This window comes from Saimiri boliviensis, chromosome 2 (assembly GCF_048565385.1).
Source record: "Saimiri boliviensis isolate mSaiBol1 chromosome 2, mSaiBol1.pri, whole genome shotgun sequence".
Taxonomy (NCBI): domain Eukaryota; kingdom Metazoa; phylum Chordata; class Mammalia; order Primates; family Cebidae; genus Saimiri; species Saimiri boliviensis.
This window is the reverse complement of record NC_133450.1, coordinates 118,280,201-118,305,634: the sequence shown is the minus strand read 5'-3', so window position 1 is coordinate 118,305,634 and position 25,434 is coordinate 118,280,201. Positions and strand designations below refer to the sequence as shown.

Genomic DNA, 25,434 nt, shown 5'->3' with positions numbered 1-25,434 from the left:
GGTAAACCTTAACCATGGTAACAAAGTGGTACGTTAAGTTCAGAGTAGGTGTTTTTCTTTCTCTTTTTTTGTGATACGGTATGTGTGGGTGTGTGTGTATGGCAGGGTGTGGGGGGGGTGGGTTGTATGCTGAGAGTACAGTTCGATAATTCTAGGTTAAACTAAGATTGAACTGTATTAACTTCTTAAGGTCCTTGTTTTAAAATCGGCTGTAATAGAAAACACAAATACTTGCACATTTTAAGTTAGGCACAGAAATTAAAAATTGTCTTCAGAGTTTGTGTAAAACTAGCCATCAAAAGTTATAATAGGCAGTTTCATCTGTAGAATAATTTATATTACCTCTTTAATATCAGGACTCTAACATAGTAGCATTATCTTTGTGTTCACAGTACCATAATATCTATTATGTAGAATGTGTTTCATATACCATGCTATTCATAATATTTCTGTGCATGGTTACTATGACTTCTAAAAACAAAAGCTTGAAAGATCTTGTGAGAAAGAAAACAGGCGTAGACTCTAAAACTCTGTATAAATAAAGCCAAACATCATTCTTTGTGGGCATGTATGTGTGCATATGCTAATAAGGCTTTACATATTAGATTGGGATAGATTGTTATGGTGGAGGAAAGAGGTGAAAATAAAGGCAATCATTGTATCACTGAGACTCAATACAAAATATGTTTTGAATATTGTCTAAATGAAACTCCAATTTCCCAGATAGGCTGACACTACACTTGATCTTTGAGACACTAACTAGAAATGCTCTTAGGTGAAATCCTGTCAACCAAAACTTGTTTCCCAAGCCTTTCTGTATACCAATAGTATATTGACAATTGATACGCATTATGAATTTAAAGGTACTCAAGGTAATTTTGTATGTTGAATCATGAACAGTTTATGCTCAGTATTTTTACAAAATGATTTTTAAAAATGGATTCTAACATTTTAAAATGTATGTAACCAATGTATCATATAGATAGTAACTCAATTATTCAAAGTAGTTGATTAACCTAAATGCCCTACTCCGTATCTAGCAGAGAACAGGCTAAATTTAAATTAGGCAGCATTTTATTAGAATTTCTAAAGACTTGTATTGAGAAATGCCAATTACCAGTTGTTTGTGAGCTGCCCAAATATTATAATGTTCTGAATTTATGGAATGGAATATGATCATTCAAACAATAAAACAACCAAAACTATGTAACATTAGTGTTCCCTAAATTGGTAAGCATTAAAGTAATTTTATTTCCTTGCTCTTTAAATTTATTTTATTTTTAACCTCGTATGACATACAGAATAATTCATGAAGCAAAAATTTATATAGTTCAATAACTTATCATGTAGAAGAAACACCCAATTGGCTACCACTTGCCAGCATCTTAAGAATATTTTTTCCAGTCACTGCCCACTCTTTTCTACTCAAAGTAACCACCATCATTGCTATTTGTTCTTTATAGTTTTACAACCTAAGTAATCATTCTGGTGGTGTCTCATGATAGACTTTATTTAGAGCAGTTTTAGCTCCACAGTAAAACTGAGGACAGTGCAAGTACTTCCCATGTACCCCTGGCCCCACACATGCATAGCCTCTCCAATTACTATTCTGTCCTACCAGGGTAACATATTTGTTACAGTTGATGGACCCTAAATTGACATTATCACTTGGAGTTCATAGTTTACATTAAGGTTCACTCTCGGTGTCATGCATTCTATGAGTGTGACAAATATATACTGGCATATATCCACCATTATATTAGCATACAGAGTAGTTTCACTGCCTTAAAAATCCTCTGTGCTCTGCCTATATCTCTCCTTCCCTCATCCCTGACACTTTCTGATCTTTGACATCCCCTGTCTCCACAGATTGGTCTTTTCCATAATGTCATATAGTTTGAATTATATAGTAAGTATTTTTTTAGATTGGCTTCTTTTACTCAGTAATATGCATTTAAAGTTCCTCATTGTATTTTCAAGGCTTGATAGCTCATATTTCAGTGCTGAATAGTATTCCATTGTCTGGATGTACCACAGTTCATCCATTCACCTACTGAAGGGCATGATGGTTGCTTCCAAGTTTGGGCAATTAAGAATAAAGTTGCTATCAACATTTGTGTGCAGGTGTTTATGGACCTTTATCTTCAACCATTTGGGCAAATACCAAGGAGCAATATTGTTGGATCATATGATAAAACTGTGTTTAGAAGACAGTTTGACAGTTTTTTGGAAAACTAAAGTGTTCATACCATTTTGTAGTTCCACCAGCAACTGTATTGCTCCATGTCCTCACTAGCGTTTGGTGTTATCAGTGTTCCAGATTTTGACCATTCTGATAGGTGTGTAGTGGTATGTTAGTTTACAGTTCTATGATGACATACAATGTGGAGCATCTTTTCATATATGCCATTTTTATGTCTTCTCTAGTGAGGTATCAAATTCTTTGGCCTATTTGTTAATCAGGCTGTTTTTTTGTTCAGTTTTAAGAGACCTTTGTATAATTTGGATTAATAGTCTCTTATCAGATGTCTTTTGCAAATATTTTCTCCTAGTCTGTGGCCTGTGTTTTTATTCTTTGATAGTGTCTTTTGCAAAGCAAAAATTTTTAATTTTAATGAAGTCCAGTTTGTCAATTATACAGTGTACCTTTGGTATCATATCTAAAAAGTTATCACTAGTCCCAAGGTCATCTAGATTTTATCCTATTTTACTTTCTAGGAATTTGTACCTTCTAGGAGTTTTATAATTTTGTGTTTTACATTTTAGGTCTGTAATCTGTTTTGATTTTGCATGTGCATGCAGATGTGCAGTTCTAGCACCATTTATTGAAAAGACTCTTCTCCATTCTATTGTCTTTGACCATTCGTTCAAGATCAGCTGATTCTTCATTGTGCTTTAATTTTCTTTCCCTTACTACTTTTCATATGTTTACCACTTATCTTTAATAAGTAGCTATCTTTAAAACATTACGTGCAGGAGTTCTTTGAGCTATGTATGCTTCAGATACTCCACTGTGCGATTTGCATTTTAACCTTCTTATTGTGTATTGTGATGAACAGATGATTTATTCAAAATTTTATTGTTTACTCAGTTGTGTTGAATTTTTCTAGAAATTTTATTCTGGATTTTTAAATTTATTGGTGTAACATTAATATCTGCAGGATCTATAATGATGCCTCTTTCACAATGATTGGTTATAAATTTTCTTAACATCAATTTTTTTTAGGAATTTAACTTGGTTAATCTTTAAAAATTAGTTTGATTTTGTTGTCTACTGAATATGTATTTTTAAATTTCTTTATGTACTTTTATTTATTCTTAAATGTCTTGTTTTCTTGTTTAGTTTTAAGAGACCTTTGTATAATTTGGATTAATAGTCCTTTATCAGACTTTATATTTTACATATGGTGTATATTACATATATATTTATATATTTTATATGTACTCCGTACATATACTTTATATATGTTTAAGGGTATGTTAACTGCAATACATTTAGAATTGTATATTTCTGCCAAATTTTATCTCTGAAATATTCCTTTTACCTCTAGCAATCCTTTTAGCCTTAAATTCTGTGAATAATATTAAAATGAACTTTTATTTCTAACATTTTTATATTCTTAGATATCTGAAATGATATTTACTTGGGTTTTATGTATAGTTGGCAATCTTTTGTCTTTTATTGAAGCATTCTGTGTTTAATTTATTAACTGATATATTTGGCTTAAGTTTACTATCTGTTCATCTTGTTTCTATTTCTTCCATTTACTTGGTTCTTTTTTTTTTAAAACCTTGTTGTTTCCTATTAGAGTATTTCTCATAATTTTACTCTGGTTGGAAATCATAGGTTCATTTATTATCGTTTTGATGAGTATACTAGAGCTAACAGCACGTTAGTACTAATTAGTACTTACTCTCTTGTTGAATAATGCGAAGACCCTAAAATAATTTTATTTCATTTTCCCTACCTTTTTAGAACAGAGATACCTACACACACAAAACAATGATTACTTTGATGCAGTCAATATTTATTAATATGCATTCTAATATTTGCAGTTTGTTGGTTTTCAGTCTTTTAATTTCTAGTCTTATATCAGAGACATTCTCGGGGGCAGGGTTAGTAATGCATATTACTAACTTTAATCAAAAGTGAAGGTACTTTCTATACGTTTGTCGTAACTCTTTCCCAATCTAACATGAATTGGAGTATGTTGTTTATTGTAGCAGTTATGTAAAGTAAGGTGGAGCATGTTATTTTATGTCTTGTTGATCTAAGTCTTACAGTGACTTGTGTCTTCGGTTGGGTTCCTCAGAAGCAGATTCTCTGAGTATTCTCGTGAAAGTGGTTTATTTAGGAAGTGTTCCTTCAAAAAATTGGCAGGGACTTAGAAGGATGCAAGATCTAAGAATGGTAACTGGCCCCGTCACACAGAGGTGCTCCGAGGACCATGTTGGTCATCATTTAGAGGTATTCCAATCAGGTAAAAAGTTGAGAGTATTTAGACCCCTCTACTGGTCAGTCATTAACGGATGCCCCCAAAGTAACATAAAGTCCCCTACTCCCTGCCATCCATTTGCAGATGCAGAGGCTGGCTATTTGCAGTACAAACACACTGGGAGCTAGTATACTTGATAAGGAACCCAACAGGATATAGGGAGATACAGGATTGTATCTATTACAGTCTATACGACCCTGACTTGACCAGGGCTCATGGATGGAATTCAGGGTATCCAGGAACTTCAATGGGAAGAAAAATAAATATGTTTGCTAACATCTAATGATATTGACTGTTTTTCAAAATTATGAGACTCAAAATACTACAGTATCTGTAGAGTATGTGTTTCTAAGTAGCACAGGGCTTAGCATGTAGTAAATCATTCAATATATTTCATTTTTGAAAAATGTATGGAAAAAACATTGAAATTAGCTACAAATCTGTTCTAGCCAGATTTCCAAAGTAAACATCCTAGAATTTGACTAGAAAGTGAACATGTTCCTACAATTTCTGATCATTCACTACAGTCAATAATAACCATTTTAGAAGTAAAAAAATGACCTGTTTCACTAGTCAAAGTGTGAGGAGAATTAATTCTAGTAGATAATCCCTTTCCAAAGTTCTGACTAATGTTTAAAAAAAAAAAAAGCAAATGGCAACCAAAAACTCAATAATGGACATTTTTCCAAAATCCATATCTATAAAAGGAAAAGGGTGTTTCCCAAGGCAAAATTGGGCAGGTATGTTGTCCAGAACCAGAAAGTTTAAAAAATAATCTGAAATTTTCCTGTCTCAGATAAAATAAATCTCTAACCAAGAATCAGATGATGATGAATCTTTTTGAGACTTATTTTAATGTTACTTGTGGAATACAGTTTTGTGTCAGGAAAACTATCTTGGATTCCACCTAAGGAAATTTCAATACTAAGGAGCCCAATAATAGCATTATAGGCCAGTCAGGTAGTTGGCGTGGTTTGGCTTCATGGGAAACCTGCATAAATAGGCTATAAAGTATATTAGTTTGTCCTATTTCCTTCTTGATACTAAATATTCCCAAATATTCCCATCCAACCTATGAAAAGCCCTCACCTTTTTTTTTTTTTTTTTTTTTTTTTAAGCTGCTGTTTCCAGCTTGATGGTCTTCTGAATACTATGGAAGGCTTCAGAGAGTCCTGTGAAGACCTTTCCCTACTGATTGTTGCCTCAAGTTCATCTTTATGTGGGGCCAAAATATACCTTAGTCTTAAAAGACTGTTCAGCTCCAATTATTTCCTGAATTTAGTCACTGAATCTCAATTACATTCCTTACGGAGCCTCATTTCTTCCTGGGCTTTGTGCATTCTTTGGGCTAGAGAGCTCCCTTTTGTATATCAAAGGCAGCTCCTTGTAGAGAAGGGGGACTTGAAGGGGCATAGGAGGCCAGAACCCGACCCCATGTTACTGCCTCTGCTTGAGAAAGCAGAAAAGTTAAAAACATTCACTAAATAATTCCCTTTAAATCAGAAGAAAAATGATTTTTTACAGTTAACAGTTAGATGCATGATGATTAATGTTTTCAACCTGGAGGGCAAACTCTGCCTGTTTATTATAAATTTTTTATTTCTGTGTTTCAAGTAAAAAATATCCTGGGGTCCTTTTGAATTTCAAACAATTAGTCCAAATTCAAAATGTATTAGGTTAATTGTACATTTTAAATTTAATTTTTAATATTCTTTGACTCTGAAATTGATAAGCTCACATTTATTTGCTCTTGAAATCTTTCATAGTTTGACAATCTTTTATCCCTTTTAAATAGTATTAATCCTTAATGATAAAAGCCTGGCCTAAGGAGGAGATAACATTTAAGAACTATATGAACCCATAGGGCCAGAGCATCAACCATCTGGTCTATTCCCTTCCTGTGAGGATGTATTTTATGGAATTTAGTGTGGGGGCTTCCTCCTCTGGGGGACAGTTGACTTAGGTGTAAAAGTGGTAGACTGGGCAGAGGTGAATGTCATCCTTAGGTGTACCACTGGATTTCATGGAAAGACAAAGGGACCAATTTATAAGGCCTTTGTATGAGGGAATAAGTAACTGCCTATTTTTGTCAATAAGAACATAAAAGAAAAACCTCAGTTAGGATTCCTGCTCATCTGTTTATACTCTGGGGAAGTATAAATTTACTCAGATGTTAAATATAGAAAGTAAAATTTACACTAAGTGTACATAAAACCCCCAAAACTTCTGTAAGGTAATAACCTTAGGGAGGTACAGATATATATAAGTAATATTATGTGTCTTTTATCTTAGATTTTAAAACATTTTTTATAGCAAGACAAAAGTGAAATTGTAGGATTACTTCAAGGGTTTTTTTCCCCTCGATTTAAACAAAATAGAGGCCCTTTTTGGAAAGAAATCTATGAAACTTCAGTATATAAACAGGTGAAAATGGAGAGACTCTTTACACGTGAAAATGAGAACGAAAAGCCTCGACAACTTGGTTTTCTCTTCCCTTCTCAGTGGAGCCCCACACCCCGCCGGCATTTCCAAGAGGCTCTGGGCTCCAGGGAATAGTGATTGAAACCACTTCAATAGCAGGTAGTATGGTTCACGAAAGTAAAGAGCCTAGGACTGTGCCAGTCATGCAGCATTTTCTCAAGTAATGCTAACTATTAATGTTATTGTCACTGGTTGTTTTTTAACTTTATTCTGGAAGAGCAGGATAATTTATGAGTAAAAATGAAGTAGCATTTTCTTTCCTAAAAGAACGTTTATCGATTCAGTTTCTGTCATGGAATCAGTAGTCCCTGCTGCTAATCAGGATAGTCTGTGTTGAACCTGAACTGGCTAGTCAGCTAGTGTGTTGGTGGCTGAGGATTACACGGATTCACTTTTTCTGATTAAAACCATGCAGGTGTGGGGGCCAGCTGTAGGGGAGTCATCCCAGATTTTTTCAGGCTTGCTAATTTTAAGTGGGGCTACCTGATTACCCATTTTAAAAGCTCAACCTTGTCTCGTTTTTCAAGATCAAACTTGATTTTTGACAGGAAGAGTGAACAAGGTCTAGCTCACCACTTGGGGATTCAGTATTGATATACTCCTTGCCTGTCTCTTAACCTTTTGACATTTTGAAAACCAGGCTTCCAGGTATGATGGAGCTGACTTATACTGGCTTATGAGAGCCAATTGTTAATTTCCCAGGAATTCCACAAGCCAGGTAATATCACATAAGTAGCTTGCAGTCAGCCATGTTGAGAGCATTTACACAGTGGAAACTCTCAGCCTCTTAAAATTGGGCCTTTTCCCTGGAGCCTACCACTAGCTTAGGAACTAGTCGCCAATTTATGTTCCACTTCTCATGACTAGATCTCCATTATTCCCTAAACCCGAGTTCCTGTGGTGATACTATAAAGATTTGTACGTTTTGTTCTCATCACTTTCCTTCCAATGTCAGGAATTTGATTTTATATCTTACCTCTAGATTGGGCCCCTCTTCCCTATTACCTGCTCATAGATCTTACCCAGTGCCTGCCTAGCTAAGATGATAAATAAATCAACATTACGTAGATTGTCTTGTCTTGTTGATTATAGGTCTTGAATCATCATCTTGCATTCTGCATTAGGTTATATAAGATTCCTGAATGCCTGTTTAAATACTCATTTATTGAATTTCCCTTCACGAGGTATGCTTTGTCTCAAAGTCTGCAATTCATTCCCTTCTAGTTTGTGGTTCCTAGTTTGCTTTATCCTTTTCCTAATCACTTCTGTTCTGTTGGAATTAACTGAAATAACTCAATATTCTTTCAAAAGTTGTGAATATACTCCTAGAAATCTTTCCATATTATCAGGCTTTAAATTATTTAAATGTAATTTGTTAGCAGCTTTAATTTTAAAACCTAATTTAGGGTTTTAATAAATAACATTTAATATCTATAATGAAGGTTTACCACATATAAATTTCTTAACACGCCAGGCGCGGTGGCTCAAGCCTGTAATCCCAGCACTTTGGGAGGCAGAGGCGGGTGGATCACGAGGTCAAGAGATCGAGACCATCCTGGTCAACATGGTGAAACCCCATCTCTACTAAAAAATACAAAAAATTAGCTGGGCATAGTGGCACGTGCCTGTAATCCCAGCTACTCAGGAGGCTGAGGCAGGAGAATTGCCTGAACCCAGGAGGCGGAGGTTGCGGTGAGCTGAGATCGTGCCATTGCACTCCAGCCTGGGTAACAAGAGTGAAACTCCGTCTCAAAAAAAAAAAAAAAAAAAAAAATAGAAGGCATGCATAAATAAATTTCTTAACACAGCATCTATGTTTTCTCATAAAATAACTAACATTAATTGTTGCTGTCCATGTTCCAAACATTGTTCCATGTGCTTTGCATATGTTGAATTAACATAATTAACTAATATGTGAATTACTTAGTCCTACAGAATTCCTGTAAGACATATACTGTTATTTCCATTATACAGATGAAGATACTGAAATAGACATATCTGGTAGCTAATAAATGGCAAGGTGATCGTTTGTACCAGAACCGTCTGGCACCAGAGCCATGCTCTTAATTATCCTGGTACCCTACTTTTCCCTAACATGAAGCACAGCTATGACTTATGAGAAACTCCATATTTTCTTATTGTTAACGTTGGCAGTTCACATCATGAAGCAGATAACTGAGGAAGATACGACCTAACAAGGGATTTTCAGGCTACAAAGTTCCTTCTCACATCCAAGGAGCATTGGGGGAAATGACTTAATAGAGGAATAATTGACCTACATAGAATCATAAGCTAAGAAATAGACTACCTTATTATCTGTTCCTCCACTTTAGTTTTTCACCAATTACAGCAATATTGCAAGGAAAGCTGTAGTAGATGCAGAAAACTGGTGGGTGGCGGGTAAATGTGTACTGACCTCCAAAAAACATGTAACAAAAAGCCAGACCTCCAACAAAATTCCTTTTTGTTATTTGAGGAAATATAAAAATACATGTCAGTAAACATGCCAATTTTTTATTTGAGCATAAAATTGAGGGAACTTCAAAATGTTTTTGAAAAAAAATGGAATTAAAAGATAAAGAATATAGACTTTATCAACATAAGCTCCACCAAGTTCAAGATGCTTTTGTAAGCCATAATACCGACCATTTAGTTTACCCCTAAAAAACTGAGAATTTAACCACGTCAGTGCACTGGTTTTTACATTATTAACTGAAGAAATATGGGCGACCTTTAAATATTTAAGACTAGGAAACAAAAAAATCAGTTGGCCCCAAATCAGGACGATAAAGTAAATGCCTAATGATTTTTCAATGAAACTTGCAAAATTACCCATGTTTGCAGGAACATTTTCATGGTGTAGGACTCTGGTGAAGGTTTCTGGGTGTCTTTCTGGTAAAGCTTTGGCTAGCTTTCTCAATAATACTTGCATAATAGGTAGATGTTATTGTTCTCTGGATCATGAGAAAGTCAGCAACCAAAATACCTCGTGCATCCCAGATAACTGTTGCCAGGACCCTTGCTGTTGATGAATCTGCTTTTGTTTGACCATTTCCTCCTCTTGGTAGTCATTGCTTTGATTGTGCTTCATCTTGAGGATTTTACTGGTTGCGCCAGGTTTCACCTTTTGTTACAATTCTTTAAATAAATGCTTTATGATCTTGGTGCCAAAACTCTGATCTTGTCTGAGGCTAATCTGGGTGATCTGTTTTGACACCCATTGAGTGGTAAGTTTACTTAATTTTTCAGTCAGAATTGTATAAGCTGGACCAGTTGAGATATCTGGTATTGGCTATTGTTGCTGCTGTCAAATGTCAGTCCTCTTCAGTTACGGCATGGACAAAATTGTTTTCCCTGTAAATAGATGTGAATGGTCTATTGCTGTGGGCTTCATTTTCAACATCGTCTTCATTCTTAAAATGAGTTACTCACTTGTAAATTGCTGATTTCTTTGAGATATTGTCCTCATAAACTTTTCATAAAACACCAGTGATTTCACCTTTCTTCTATCCAAGCTTCACTATAAATTTGATGTTTGTCCTTGTGTTAGAGGCATTTGAATAAGAGCAATTCCATGTTGCATAGGGGCTGGGTAAAATGAGTTTGAAACCTATTGGGCTGCATTCCCAGATTGTTAAGGCATTCTGTCACAGGGTGAGATAGGTCAGCACAAGATACAGGTCATAAAGACCTTGCTGATAAAACAGGTTGCAGTAAAGAAGCTTGCTAAAATCCACCAATACCAAGATGGCCATGAGAGTGACCTCTGGTTGTCCTCACTGCCACATTCCCATCAGTGCCATGATAGTTTACAAATGCCATGGCAACATGAGGAAGTTACCTTATATGGTCTAAAAAGAGGAGGCATACATTACCCCTTATTTAGCATATAATCAAGAAATAACCATAAAAATGGGCAAACAGTAGCCCTTAAGGCTGCTCCATCTACAGAGTAGCCGTTATTTATTCCTTTAATTAATAAACTTGCTTTCACTTTATGGATTCACCCTGAATTTTTTCTTGGGCAAGATCCAAGAACCCTCGCTTGGCATCTGGATCAGGAAGAATCTCTTTCTGATACAAATCTGAATTCTGCTAAAATTGTTTCAATTTTAGCAGAATTCATGATTTTCTGTTAAGGGGCTCTTTTCAAACTGATGTCTTAGCCTTCTTAGTGCCTCAAGTTAGATCTTTTTCAGACATGTTTTAACAAGTTAATATGAGTTGACTTTGATGTAAAAAATTTTGAAATCCATGCATAGTTTTTTCATAATATACATTTTTCCATAAAATTTTTGATCCCTGGTATATAATATATACATATGCTTTATTATAATACTTGTACAATTTGGTAAAACTGAGGTTCTGCAGTATCATTAGGCATATAATAATTCTGAAAAAGTTTCTTTAATGATACCTTGCTATTTACCTTCAGAAAACAACACTAAATTATATCTATTTAGGTCATGAAATTTTACATATTGAGTAGAAAATGATAACATTGAATTTCAGCATACAAGAATGAAGAGGCAATATGTAGTTCTTAATCATTAAATCTAGAATATTTTCTGGAAAAGCTTTCAGGAGAAGTGACTGGATAGAAAGACCTAAGGAATCATCTGTGTTAATTTTTTTTTTCCTCCAGTTGTTTGCTATAAACATAATTTAAGAACAACTCTGCAGAGGAGTCAGACCACCATTCTAGCAAAGAACTTAGTGATTCACTGAATACTCCTAATTTCAATTCTTATTCTCATTATCTGGGTTTAATCTGAAAAACCAGAAAAAGGTGGAAAGTAAAGGAACATTTATAAATGTCATTTCAGGTTGTAGGCGTTGTACCTTCCCTGGGGTTCTCATTACAATTGCCCATCAATGGAATTTGTAGAAAAAAATGTGATGCCCAAGGGAACACATTAGACCAGCTACAGGAACCTCTAAAGTATGATTTTCACTTTGGATACTCTAAGCAGGAGACAGACCTAGAACAATGAGCCTGGCCTGCTTTAGAATTGATGCCACCTTTATCACAAGTTAACTTACAGTTTAAAATAAATTCTGTTATTGCCAGAAAAATTGTGAAAAGGAATTGTCACTTATTAAAAAGGGAAATGGTTGGGGCTCTGAAATTTGTACTTATATCTGTTCTGCCTGTCCCTACAGATAAAACTATCATCAATTTCCCGGTGAAGAAATTGAGGCTCAGAGCATGTTGAACTAAAGGTCTACAAACCAGGTAGGAGGTTACTAGTGTTAGAGGAGCCATTTCAGGTCACATTTGTCATATTTTTATGAGTAAAAAATACATGTCTGTGATATGAATTCTTAACTAATTTCAGTGGAGTTGAATGTGATTGGGGGGAAAGACCCTGCCAAGCAATTGTGGCACAGACAAATCATGTGTTTTTTCCTGTTTTGTCTTTGACTGGCACTTTATCTTAGTTGCTCTCCTACCTAGTACCTGGGACCATCTGTCTTCTAGATGTAGAAGGCCTTCTGCTTTGGTATTCTACCTGTTTTACTCAGCACCCACCATAACCCCTCCCCCATCTGTGCTTTGACTTTCTCTTCCCTTCATATGATAATATACTACTCCTCTTTCCTGGACTTTTAAAACCCAAATCCGGGTATGTGATGGTCAGATAAGTCAATTCTTGCTGCTGTCTATCTATGAAAGTATAAAGCAATATCTTAACCAGGTCAAATTAAACATTTTTAAAGTATTCCTAGGGCTGGAGCACTACCTCATAGGAGTTCCATTTCCAGTCAAGGATGCTTACCTTTAAGTCAAATAGGTAGAGGCCTAACCCGCTTATATATAAAGTCAGCCCTGAACATTGGCATTTATTTAAATGCCAATGTAAAGGAACATTTGTAGACCCTTTAGAGACACTCAAGTCTTCAACACTCACACAGAAATTCAAATCAAACACACACACTGACATTTCTCCACTGCTTCCCTAGATGCTCATAATCTTTAAGGCCAAACTGATGTCAGGAGAACCCCAGAGAATGGAGGTGTTCCTATGGGAGTTTGTCTAATGGAGCCACTGGCATTTCTTAGCCAGAGGAGTTCTAAAAGTGATGCCTTTGCAGAGTCTCCAGGGATTTTAGTTAGCATGGAACTCAGTATAGTTCAGACCAAATCCAAACTACATAAGAAATAGTATATGGAAGACTGGACTTTTCTGTCTTCTGTCTCTGAGCTATAAATTGGCATCTGCTTTGCGAGGGACATTAAAAAATCAAGAATAACTGTTACTACTAATATTTAACATTAAAACATTTTCATATGCTTGCCCTCTTTTGACCTGCAGAAATGTTTTTGTTTTTTCTTTTTAGATCTAAAATTCTCATGAGACTTAGAGGTACTGGGGCTTTTACTGTGACTTCTCCAAGGCCACCTAGCTGTAGGTTGACAGAATAATTTATTGAAATTTTAATTTGTGTTTTCTCATTTTTCCAACCCCATCTTGAGAGGGTAACCTCCCCTTTTTGTTCTGGGACCCATTGTGATGGAGTCAAAATTCAAATAATCCAATGACAAGTTCCTTTTTTGCTTTGTTTTCTAACTGGAACTCTTTGAGGGGATTATCCCAAGGAAATGGAGAGAAATTGAGAGGCTTCAAGGAAAAGGAAAGGGAGATTTCCCCGGGAGGCAAAGCAGCAGTGTTCAGAGTACCTCGGAGTAGGCGCTTCCACTTTTTCACAGGGCCTAAGGGTGGGGAGGCAGAGCCTCAAAAGGAAATGACTTCGGTCTGATTCACCTAGGAAGGCTGGGCTACAGCTACAAGGTTCAAAATTCCGTGAAGATGTTCTGCTGAAAAAGGTTGGCATCAACCTGCCTCTCAGGGACAACATGGGCTTTGAAGGTAGTCAGTGGTGGTAATCACAGATTGGAAAGACCACTGTAAATGTCTGCTTTGCATGAAATTACGGAACACTGATGTCATCCTGAAGTGGGGAGAGAGACCTTACAGTCATTGTGATTAGTTTGGTAAGGACAGGAATACTGACAGTTTTAATATGGTTTTAAAAGACCTGAGTTTGTTAAGTAAAATGTAAACCTCTTGAGCTGGGGAGTCTTTACTGCAAATTTGGTTCTTTGTATAGCACTTGTTGCTCAAGAAGTTTATATTTAGATGGACATTGAGAAAGATTCAGTAGTCACTTTTCTGTATGCTTGTAGCAAAAGAGAAATCCAGGCCCTATCTCTTATTAAATTATACAGGATTTAATTCTGTGGCTGTGTACTGCATGGCATTTTGGATGGCTGTATAAGTCAGCTAGTATCAGAGGTCAGAGATAGCCATATGGGCAGGGGCTTAAGACATACATGGAACCCATGAAACATGAAATTGATAGCTTTGTGTGGTGGGAGTAATGGCTTGTAAAACACATTGGAGGGGACTGCAGGAATTGCTTAAGAATCAAATTGCTTATTAGATTTGCCAACTCCTTGAACAACTTCTAATATTTTCTAGACAAAGCCATCTACTTATCCCCTCTGCCTTTTGATGGTGAAACATAACAATTTTATTATGTTGCTTCAGAGCTGAAAAATTTTCATGATTCTATGTTTCGGGAAAAATCTTTGATCCCCAACTTAAGCTGATGCTAAGAAATAGCCTACACATTTATGTGTCGTATTTGGTCATTACACTAAAAAAACAAAAAAGGGAGGGTTTAAGCAAAAAAAAAAAACACACAAAAAAAAACCTCTTAATCCCTTATCTTCTCCATCTGTTCCTCCTTGTATTCTCTTTTCAATATGTAGACCTTAGAGAAACAACCCCAAATTACTGTTGGGTGAAACTCCTACTTGATAATGACATCCCTTAAGTTGGCAAAAACCTGCCAACATCTGCAAGCTTCTCTACAGAGTTGTGAGCCAAAGTTTAAAATCATGTGTGCCAGTGTTGTGGAAAATACAATTGATTCCAGTCTGATTGTGTCAGTTCCAAACAGAGACAATATTGATGATGCTGAACAGTAATCTTATTGGGCTTGGACCCAACTGAACATTGGTCTTTGTCAACTCATTATTCCTCTATCAGAGGGATCTCCACAGATTGATCTTGCCAGCACCTCGATGTGTCTTACAAATCACTGTTCTCCTGTTGGCAGGCAGATTTGAGTACTGCACAGTAATTGCTGGGCTTTTTTCCCCTCTTTCTCTGCCTCACTCCCTGCCAGAAGACAGTGACTGCCTAGTGCAAGTCTTTGTCATATGAGAGACCAAGAAGGTCCTAACAAGATAGTTAGGTAGGTGTGCAGTCCTTGCTGATGCCAAGAGTTAAGGCTATACCACTGATAGTTTTGGATGGGCAAAATAAGTATTAAAGCCTCCATTTTCTCTTGCTATTATAATTAGTGGGGTCCCTGAACTTTCCAGAAGTGTGCAGCAATGGCTGTAGGAAAGTTCTCCACAATAAGAAAGGTCTAGTTTGGATGATTAGCGTTGTCTCTTCGTTTTTAGCAAGTTTAAAGTGTATTATCTCATAGGTAATGGTGAGCGGGAATGCACAAGGCATTGCACATAACATTTTAGACTAAAGACACTGTCTTTTGTGATTTGAACTTCCCTTCCTCAGTGCTAATTTGACATTCCCCAGAGACATAAAAGCCCTCAGAAATCAAAATTAATTCAGTATAAGATATCAAAATGTAAATGAATTTCAGGTGGATTAATCAGGTCTTTATTATGGTGCCAGTGTTAGTTTTCTTCCTGGAGAGAGCCTTTGCTAGGCAGCATGTTTTTGTCTTTGTTGGATTACCTGGCTAACTGAAAGGGGGCAGCACCAAGGATGATCCAGTATCATGTGGCTTCAGAATGTTTGTTCTGCGAATTTGTAGCACTTTGAATCGGTGATAGCAAGTTAACTTCCAAACTTCTAAGCAGTCAGTGCAGACAGGCCCAAAACACTAGAATATCTGTGGTTTAAACAGCAGAGGCTACTTGCGTGGTATTTCCACATATGAGAAATGGACACTGAGGCCTCTGGCTGGGATTTCTCCTTTCTGATTCTCTTTAGCTCTTATGCTTTTCCCACTCAGACCAGTATCCTATGAAGAATTACAATGCCTGAAATAAGTGATGTTCAGCAAAAAGAGGTCATCTACGAGCTTAATACAAGTGAAAATCACATGCCAAAAAAAAAAAAAATTGTATACATGTCTTGGAGGTTCCTGATAATAATGTTTGTGAAACTAGTAGAATATTAGATACTGTAACTTCCTTCTTGCTGTCTATTGCTTCTGAAGTCAGCAGTGGGTTCTTCGCAGGAGCCAAGCCTGAACAACAAACTCTATCAGGAAGCCATTTGGTGTTGCACTGATGTCAGTTAGAGAAGCTGAAAGTGTGCAGCCTCTCTACTGTACTCCCTAAATGCTGAGTCACTCCCTGCCCCTGACTATCCCAAGGACAATAGTGAGGGAGAGTTCACATAATGAATCAGCCAAAATAGAACTCAGCGCTGCTGCTTTGATTTGACTCTATTTACTTGTCACACCTTTCCTGGGTTAGAGAAGGTAGCTGACTGAGTTTTGAAGGGCCTCCTGCTGGGTGGCAGGCTGTATGGGAAGGCAAAAATAAAAGATAGCTGTGCCCACATATATCAAGCCTTATTATTCCAGCAGAACTTGAAAGCAAGATTTATAGCAGAAGATTGACAATGCAGATAATGGAGAGCTGACTGATCAAAACCCATTTGACGCCATGTCTCCAGCGAGGGGAGTCGGGGAGGGGAGTACCAGGGCAAAATGTCACTGTCTCCTCCCCCTCCTTCAGTAATACTTTATGTGGGTGAAAACAGCACAACTTGGTCATTACTGTCAGCCTTGAAGACATACTCAGTGACCAGAAGAAAGATGAGGGGAGCATCTTAAGGATTTCTGTTTTATCTTGGTTTTTAGGTGAGCTGATTGGATTTGTGAAGGGGAAGCCTGGCTGAGAAACTGTGTTTTATTTTTTATTATTGACTTAACACAAAAGAGCAAAAAACCTTTCTCTTTTCAAAAATTGGCAGACATTGTCACATCAAGGAAGTTTGATCATTGTAAACAGATCACTATAATTGTAGGAAAATATTGTATGACAGTGTTCAATGGTTTGAATGTTCAAGAAATAATCATATATCACTAAGAAAAAGTAAATGAACGTTTCACTTAGTAATAAAAAGTTCATACCTAGAAATACTGTCTTTTTTATCAAGTTATTTGAGGACTAGCTTATTATATTTTTTATGGTAATTTCTCATACTTTATTTGGAACATCTACCATAAATGAGTAATATATATACAGAATTTTTGAAGCTGAGAAAATCTGGGATCACTGGAAGCAAAAGTGGTCTTAGTGCCATTCTCTTAGACATGTGTTTATTGTTACCTTGACCGCAGATACAGTTGAGGCTGTTGGATGACTTTTAGCAATTGCTCCTAGTTTTCAAAGTTCTAAGAAATAGGATACAGGAGACTTCTCAAACTTAGAAAATTTAAGTTTGTCTTTAATCCTACTCTAAGATAATTATTTTAAGTAGGAAACTAAAGGATAACATGAGGATTCTATAGTTTTCAAAATACTCAATTCAGAAAGCACTGCTAGATATGTTTCTTGAATTCACCAAAATGAGTTGTTTCTCAGTCCCCTCTTTACAGATGCAAGATATCCTGTAGCTGTTTTGCCCAAATACCAAAAAAAGATGCCACAAAATTCTTGCTTTGAGGCCTACACTCCTTATATCAAGAATCAGGACCAGGTTCATTGATAACATGTCACCTGTGCAGTCACACAGGGCCATGTGTTTGCTGCTGCTGCCACCTTCAAATTCTTACACTTTTGAACAAAGAGTCCCACATTTTTATTTTGCAAAGGGCTCCACAAACTCTGTAGTCAGTCCTGTCAGGAACCTCTGATTTGCTATTACATTAAATCCCTCTCTTCCTACTTCTGTCTCTTATGGTGGAGATTTGTAGGTGGACACATAGATGGGGAGTTGTTTGCTTCTTAGGTATGTCTCCTGGCCTGGTCTCATGCCCAGCACCCAGAGAAACACAGCATCATATTCCAGTCACCCATAGGGCTGTTAAGCCTTCCCCAGTGCTCTTGGTAAGAATCTTCTGGCCAGGTGCAATAGCTCACTCCCGTAATCCCTGCACTTTGAGAGGCAGAGGCGGGTGCATCACTTGAGGTAAGGAGTTCGAGACCAGTGTGGCCAACATGGTGAAATCATGTGTCTACTAAAAATACAAAAATTAGCTGAGTGTGATGGCAGGTACCTGTAATCTCAGCTACTTGGGAGGCTGAAGCAGGAGAAACATTTGAACCTGGGAGGCGGAAGTTGCAGTGAGCCAAGATTGTGCTACTGTACTCCAGCCTGGGCGACAGAGTGAGACTGTCAAAAAAAAAAAAAAAAAAAATTTCCAATGGAACCAGCCAATTTCTTCATCCTTTAATGTAACAGCAATTACATCTCATTTTAAGTTAGACTTTTCTTGTAGCATGATAAATGTCTTATAAAAAATAAAGAATAGCACCTCTTCCTTAAACTATAAAACAAATCAGAAGCCTCGTAAAAGCATTCCTTGAATACAGCAGGGAAGAATATTGAAAGAGTAAATAGCCACCTACTACCAAAGTGCCAGTTCTAATTTTTAAATCCTGTCTGCCATAATGCCATTTGCAGATGTTTAAGGGAAGTTATTTGAACTCTAATAATATTTGGCAATACGGCTGTCAAAACTCAATTCCTAAGGGAACATACCCAGATGCCTTTGGTGGTTACCAGTCTGTGAGACTGCTGTTTAGTCCTGGCTTTCTTTTGCCAAAGTAGTTGTTGTTTGGAATTCTCCTCCAACATTTCTATCTGGTGGTGTGCAGCAGTTCACTGCTGAGGCTCTAAACAATTACTGTTCCTGTTTTGCAAATATTTGCATGATTAATTTTTCCTGATGTGTGTATTTCCAACCATGAGTACAAACAACTTTTCATTTCAAACAAGTGAGGAGGCACCCTGAGGGGCAAGATCATACATTTTTATGAAGTTGCTGCTGTGGAAACTTAAAATTTTTATAGAAAATTTCACTTTTGCTGGGGCAAAATGAAAATACCTGTGAAAAGTGCCTTTCATTTTCATAAAGTGATAGCAAGAATAAGATATATTTAGAATCTTATAGCCTTGGCAGAAGTTATGTTACCTTATTCTGTTTACATTTGCATAGCACCTTTCCTTACAGTAGGAGGTACTTTTTTTGAGACTTGTTTGTACTTCTGTTCCTACAAGGGAGAACCCTTGGGAGCTTTCCAAGTTATAAACATAATAAACCAAGGAAATGAAACCTAGGTTATTAAACAGTTTGAGAAAAAAATCCCTGATGTGTGGAATCAACGTCAGAAATTTCCGTGATAATAGGGAATCATAAAGATCTAGAAAGCATTTACTTTTTTAGTAAAGGAAGAAAATTTTCCATTTGCCAAGTGTTAGTAAAACAAATTTGTCATTTGAGTTTATATTTTCAGTCACCAATAGAATTTAATAGTCTGATCTTTTATTCCAAGAGTTGACCATTTCATTCATTTTGGAGTTTTAACCTGGATGATCGATCTAAATATGTAGAGACAGTGTTTTCCAAGGTGTGGTCCTTACATATCACCTTCTAGAGGAACTTGATGATTCTAGGTGCTACGAGGATGATCTTTTTTTTTTTTTTTTTTTAACTACGCACATAATTTAATGAGTAATTGAAAATATGTGTTTATGTTCATGTGTAATATCAACTAGCACATCAACCTCAAGTTTTAGTAAATCCTCTTAGCACTACCTTAAAAATATCCAAATATCATCCCAACTCACTATCTTTACACTATACTTGTGACTCATCAACCATCATGTTGCTGATAAATTTGGAACATAGTCTTCTAATTGACCTCTGTGCTTTTCCCAATTCTTCCCTAAAGTCCGTCGTCTTTATAGGAATGAGAAGGTTTAGAAACCAAAGTTAAGATGGAGTTATTCCTCTGTTCATGATCCTCCAATGGCATCCCATCTCATCATTAAATCCAGTGTCCTTGCCAGGGTCCACAAGCCTTGCCTTGTCTTTCCTTGGATGTTAATTTGACCTCTTAACATTCCCTTTCTTATCTCCTTTCACTCTCTTCCTCTCTACCTGCTGTACCTTCCTTACTGTTTCTTAATCACACCAAATAAAAGTTGGCTTCAGGGCATTTGGAGTCACTTTTCTTCCCCATCCCCATCTGGAATTCTCTTTACCAAATACATGCATGCATAGCTCTCTACCTCATTTAATTCAAATGTCACCTGATTTGGCTCTTTCCCTGATGCTTTCATTCTCTAGACCTTTCCCTGCATCGTGTTTATAGTAGTTACGCCCAGTGGTAGATTGAGGTAATGTATCTGATTAGTCATCCCATCCTGTATCCACACTCTACCCCATGTAATTTGTAATTTCCCCAACTCTGATGATGAACTTGGCCATGAGATTTTGTTGGTCAATGGGATGTTGGCAGACACAACACGTGTGCAGGCTTGAGAGCCTGTGCTTATTTTTGTTTGATTGTTATTCTTCTGGAATTTCCATGAAAATATGCTGGAGGATGAAAGTCATAGAGCAGGACTAAATCACCCCAGCCATCCCAGCTTATGCATCCTAGATCAACAATAGCCAGCTGACTTCTGGCTGTATGAGCAAATTCAGCCGAGATCAGAAATGCTGACCAGCCAAGCCCTAAACAAATGACCCACAGACTCATGGAGGAGATAAATGCTTATATTGTAAGGCACTCAGTACAGACGTGCTTTGTTATGCTGCATGATTGTGAAAAATAGCTCTTACATTCCTTAATGATACAACATTTTCAGACTTTGTCCATTCCGGATTATAAGTTCTCAGGAGGAAATGCTTTGTTAAATTTAGTAACTAGCAGATGACCTGGCCCATAGAAAATAATTAGTTAATAAGTTTGTCAAACACAATGCATTTTGTGGAAAATCATGCTTAAGCATGATTTTAGCATGAAAGTAGGCCTCAATGGATTGCCATAGCACTACCATGTGGACTGCAAGTTAAGTCATAAGATACTCCAGGGTTTTGGTGATTTAGCAGTCATGATGTTCTATTAATGATAATGGTGGTAAAAACTGCCTTGAGGTACTCGGGTATTATGTCATGTCATGCTTTATACCATCTAAATAGTTAAGCAGAACTAGAGATATGCAGATGATTTTTATGAAACCTCCACTAACATTTACCATAATTCTAAAATATATCAGATAAGCAACTTATACATAAGATCTCCTGAGTTTCCTGATTCACTCAGGAAAACACTGTGATGACATTTTCAGAACTGCGCAATTTACTGCTCCTCCTTAATACTGTGGAATGGGTAGCCAGAAGCTGCTCTTAGGTCAGTTGCCATTCACTGTTGCATATGACTACCTATTGAGCACCTAGGATATATCTAGCTCTGATATTGGAACTGGGAATACAAAACTAAAAGCCATGGTTTGTTTATTTTAAAAATTGAGTCACACTTTCTGAAAAAGCACTCAAAACAATAACAAGAACTAAGCTGGGGAACAGGGGTTTCAAAAATAAAAATCTCTCTCCCCAGTTAGTCTCGAAGTTGCAAGAGTCTGCTTTTATATCTCATTGATTGAAATATTAGTCTCAAGATCCCCATTCACTCACCACTGAACATTAATTTATAATTTGTTAAAATGCTTGTGTCATTGTGAACAACTTATTCAATTTTCAGAAATAAGATAATTGAAGGTATCCAACTAGCATTCTTAATTCCAACAACAGAGCGTAAGTGCAAGACTTCCCTCACAAAATTTATAAGATAATAGAAGTGACTTTCTTGACTTTTTACCACTATGATTGGAACTATTCTGTACCTGCTTTTCAGAACATAATTATTTTGGTTTATATGATGTTGATTATGGCCCCACATACATTTGTGCTAGATGATGAATTTGTATTTCATCTGATTGTACAACTAATCCAGGTGTGCAAAGATGACCTCCTGTCACATGTTTGGTCTCCCCACATATATGTGTAGTGTGTGTATCTGTAGTACATTAAACTCCCCTTTGACATTTCCCTTCCAGATTTTACTACTGTTTTAAAGTTTTTACTAACTTGAAAATTTATTTTAGGCATTAAATAGAATGTTTTAAAGCCAAAAATGACTACTAAACTCTGATTTATGCATTCCTTGAATGCCATAGAGTGACCATATTACCGATAAAATATGCACCAATCAAATAATCATATGTAAATCAGATTTATGTTTTATGAAATTCTCTCTTCTCTATTCATAACAAAGGTAGTAAATATTTTTTAATTTCATGTGTCTTAGCTGCCTGGCAACTTTTTCCTTTCTGAAACTAAAATAAAACCACAATTTAAACTCTTAATGTTAAATGCATGGTGAATACCTATGAGGGAGATTACATATTTTCTAAATATATTTCAACTCAAGTTGTCCCTTTATGGCTCTTCTAACTGAATATTTTATAAAATGTACTCAGGTAAATTCTACCTAATGTATAAATACGTGTATCATAGCTTTATGCCTGACCTGAAGTACTGTTTCACCATTTGGTTAACTAATTCACCATGTATTGAAGCCCTACTGTATTTCTGACACTCTGTTGCATTGAGGAGGTAGATCCAAGATGGTCTTGATATTCCTTACTTTTTTTTTTAGTATATAGACTAGTTTTTAGTAGGTAGTACTGATCAAAAGCAATAGTAAAACCAAGTAATGAATTTAAATTTATAAACCAAGTAGTAAAAGTAATAAAATTTGTAATGGGGCAGTCACTGAACTCAGTAACATATGGGTAGGCAGAGGCTGGATATGTTTCTTCATTTCTCATCTATGTTCTCTTCCTTTTCATTTCTTGTATTTCTCCTTTGACCATTATCTTTTCTCATTTCAAATTCTTCTCATGTGGTGATACGTTGTCAAAGTGCATATATTTGTATCTTTTCACTGACTCTTAAATTGATCTCATTAAGTACTGTACTGTTAACCTGGTAATACTTAAATTGATATCTCATTAAGTACTATACTGTTAACCTGGCATTTTGCCAGCTGGCCTCTGAGCTTGTTGAGGGCAGGCATTGATTGTATTTTTCACTTCCTTGCAACCTTCAGGGTACCTTACCTTGCACAAACCAGTTGTCTGGTAGTTCTTTGGTAGTTTGATGTGATTAAGTTGTTAATTTCTGACTACTAGCATTGCTTATGACGAGAAAGATTACTATTTCCTTTGGAGGCCCTCAGGTAAATGTTGCTGCACTAACACAAACGAGAGGTAGGATTCGGTTCCTATTGGGGAGGACCTGTATTTTTCTTGACACATAATCTTTTATATATTCATGCAGTACATGTGATATTTTGTTACATACATAGAATATGGAAGTATTTATCATTTCTATGTATTGGGAACATTTCAGATTCTCTCTTCTAGACACTTTGAAATATACAATATGTTGTTGCTAACTATAGTTACCCTACTCTGCTATGGAACGTTAGAACTTGTAACTTCTATTTAACTGTATGTTTGTACTCATTGATCAACTTTTCTTTATCTCTCCCTCCCCCAACACACCATTCCCAGCCTCTATTAACTATCATTTCACGATCTCCATGAGATCAACTTTTTAGCTCTCATATAAGTGATAACTAATGCATTTCCAAATTGGCAGTCTGGCTGGGGAGAAGGTATTCTTTGAGCCTGAGCTGAGATGACATATTTGAACGTATATACTCCTATTTTTCAAGCATCCGTATCAAAAATTTTGCCACGATTTAAATCTGATTCAGGTGGTGAAGCATCTGGAAATCATGACATTTACTGAACATCATAAATTGTTGACATATAAAGCTTAAAATTATGTAATGTGCCGTTTTGTGCTAAATCAGATGCCATCTTATGCTAGATTCTCCTGTAGATGAAAAGTGGCAGATGCCAAATATATAAATCATGAGAGCAATAAAGAAATACGACTTTTTAAATTAAGGCATTGGGGAAAATTTGTATTTTATTTTGGTTTTGAAACTTCTAAATACATCTATCAGAACATTGTTTAAATAGTCTAATTGTGTTCACAACTTAAATTTGAGTTTTTAGTTTAAGAGCAACTCTCTAGTATTATATTGCATGGGCTGAAAGATGGCAGTACTAATCCGGATAAAATTATTTCACCCTTTTTAAACTTAAAGGGAAGATTGGTTGCAGCCCTGTCACTGCAATTAGAGAATTAGAAGAATTTGGGTTAGTTTGAATCTTTTGTTTTGTACATTCCTAATCCATCTTGGTATTTTGGGGGCAAAAAGTTATAAGAAGAACATCTGTTGCTACTCATGTCATTTTTTATGTACATCAAAATTCATAATAGGTTAGAAGGGACTCTTGCTATATCTTTTAAAAATTGTAGTCCTTAACCAAAATTCTAAGGATTTTACATTGCTTATTTCATTAAAATTACCAAGAAAACAGTGTTGTTTCCCTCATCTTTTTCTATTTCCATTAATAAAACTCTATTTTCTTCCCTCCCATTCCTCCCAGGTAAGGGCTTGGCCCCCTGTTCCCTCCCCATCTCTCCAAAGCCCCTCTGTTTATGCTCTTACATTTTCTCCTTTCCAGTTTACTAGATTTTTACTTTCATGCCTACTGCCTTTCTGCTTTCCATCCTTGGTTATCCAACTCAACCTTAAATTTTCTTTATGTCCCTCTGCTAATAAACATGGTAACTTTTAAATTAAACAAATACTTAATACAAAACTTTTTCCCCTTTCATTCACAAACATACATTAAGCACCTATTATACCAAGGCCAGGCACTGTTCGACACATTGAAGATACAATGGGGGGAACAAAGTGGTAGAGGTTCCTTAGCTAATGGGAACATAAATTCTATGATGGCCTGATGCAAATAGGCGTTAATAAAAATCAGGTAAATGTGTTATATAGACTTGCTAGATTTGGCAAAGAAAAATACCATATGCTCAAATTTGAATTTGAGGTAAATATTAATGTAAGTATGTCCCATGCAATATTTGGGATTAAAGTATAATTAATAGTGATTAGGGTGCTATTTGAAACAGTTTCACAGTTATCCCTTCACCAGAGATTCAGTTTTTACCCACAGTTACTCTCTGTATTTCTGGTGTACCATCTCTAGCTCCTGTACTCCAATCTCAGCTGATACAGATTTTACTCATTCTCAAATTACACTTTCTTTAAACATTTTGTTGCAACAGTGCCAGCTCAAATACTCTCATCTCTTATAAGTCACCTTTACAGTTATACCCACATTACCCAATTGACATTTTAAAAACATGACCTAGGGTAATCTCTATATTCTAGAAATTGGTATTTCAGTGGATCCACAGTACTCTACTGCCATGTTCATGAACTTTTCTA

General features: G+C 36.2%; 1 protein-coding gene across 6 annotated transcripts in view; it reads left to right on the top strand.

The window, feature by feature from the left end:
- The window catches only part of CDIN1 (CDAN1 interacting nuclease 1), a 1,267,257-nt gene that overhangs the window by 338,972 nt on the left and 902,851 nt on the right, over positions 1-25,434 (top strand). For all 6 annotated transcript variants that reach the window (XM_074394131.1, XM_074394127.1, XM_074394128.1 and 3 more), the window contains one exon: positions 12,141-12,213. The gene's annotated coding sequence lies outside the window, so the exon portion shown is untranslated. The remainder of the gene's footprint in view (positions 1-12,140; positions 12,214-25,434) is intronic.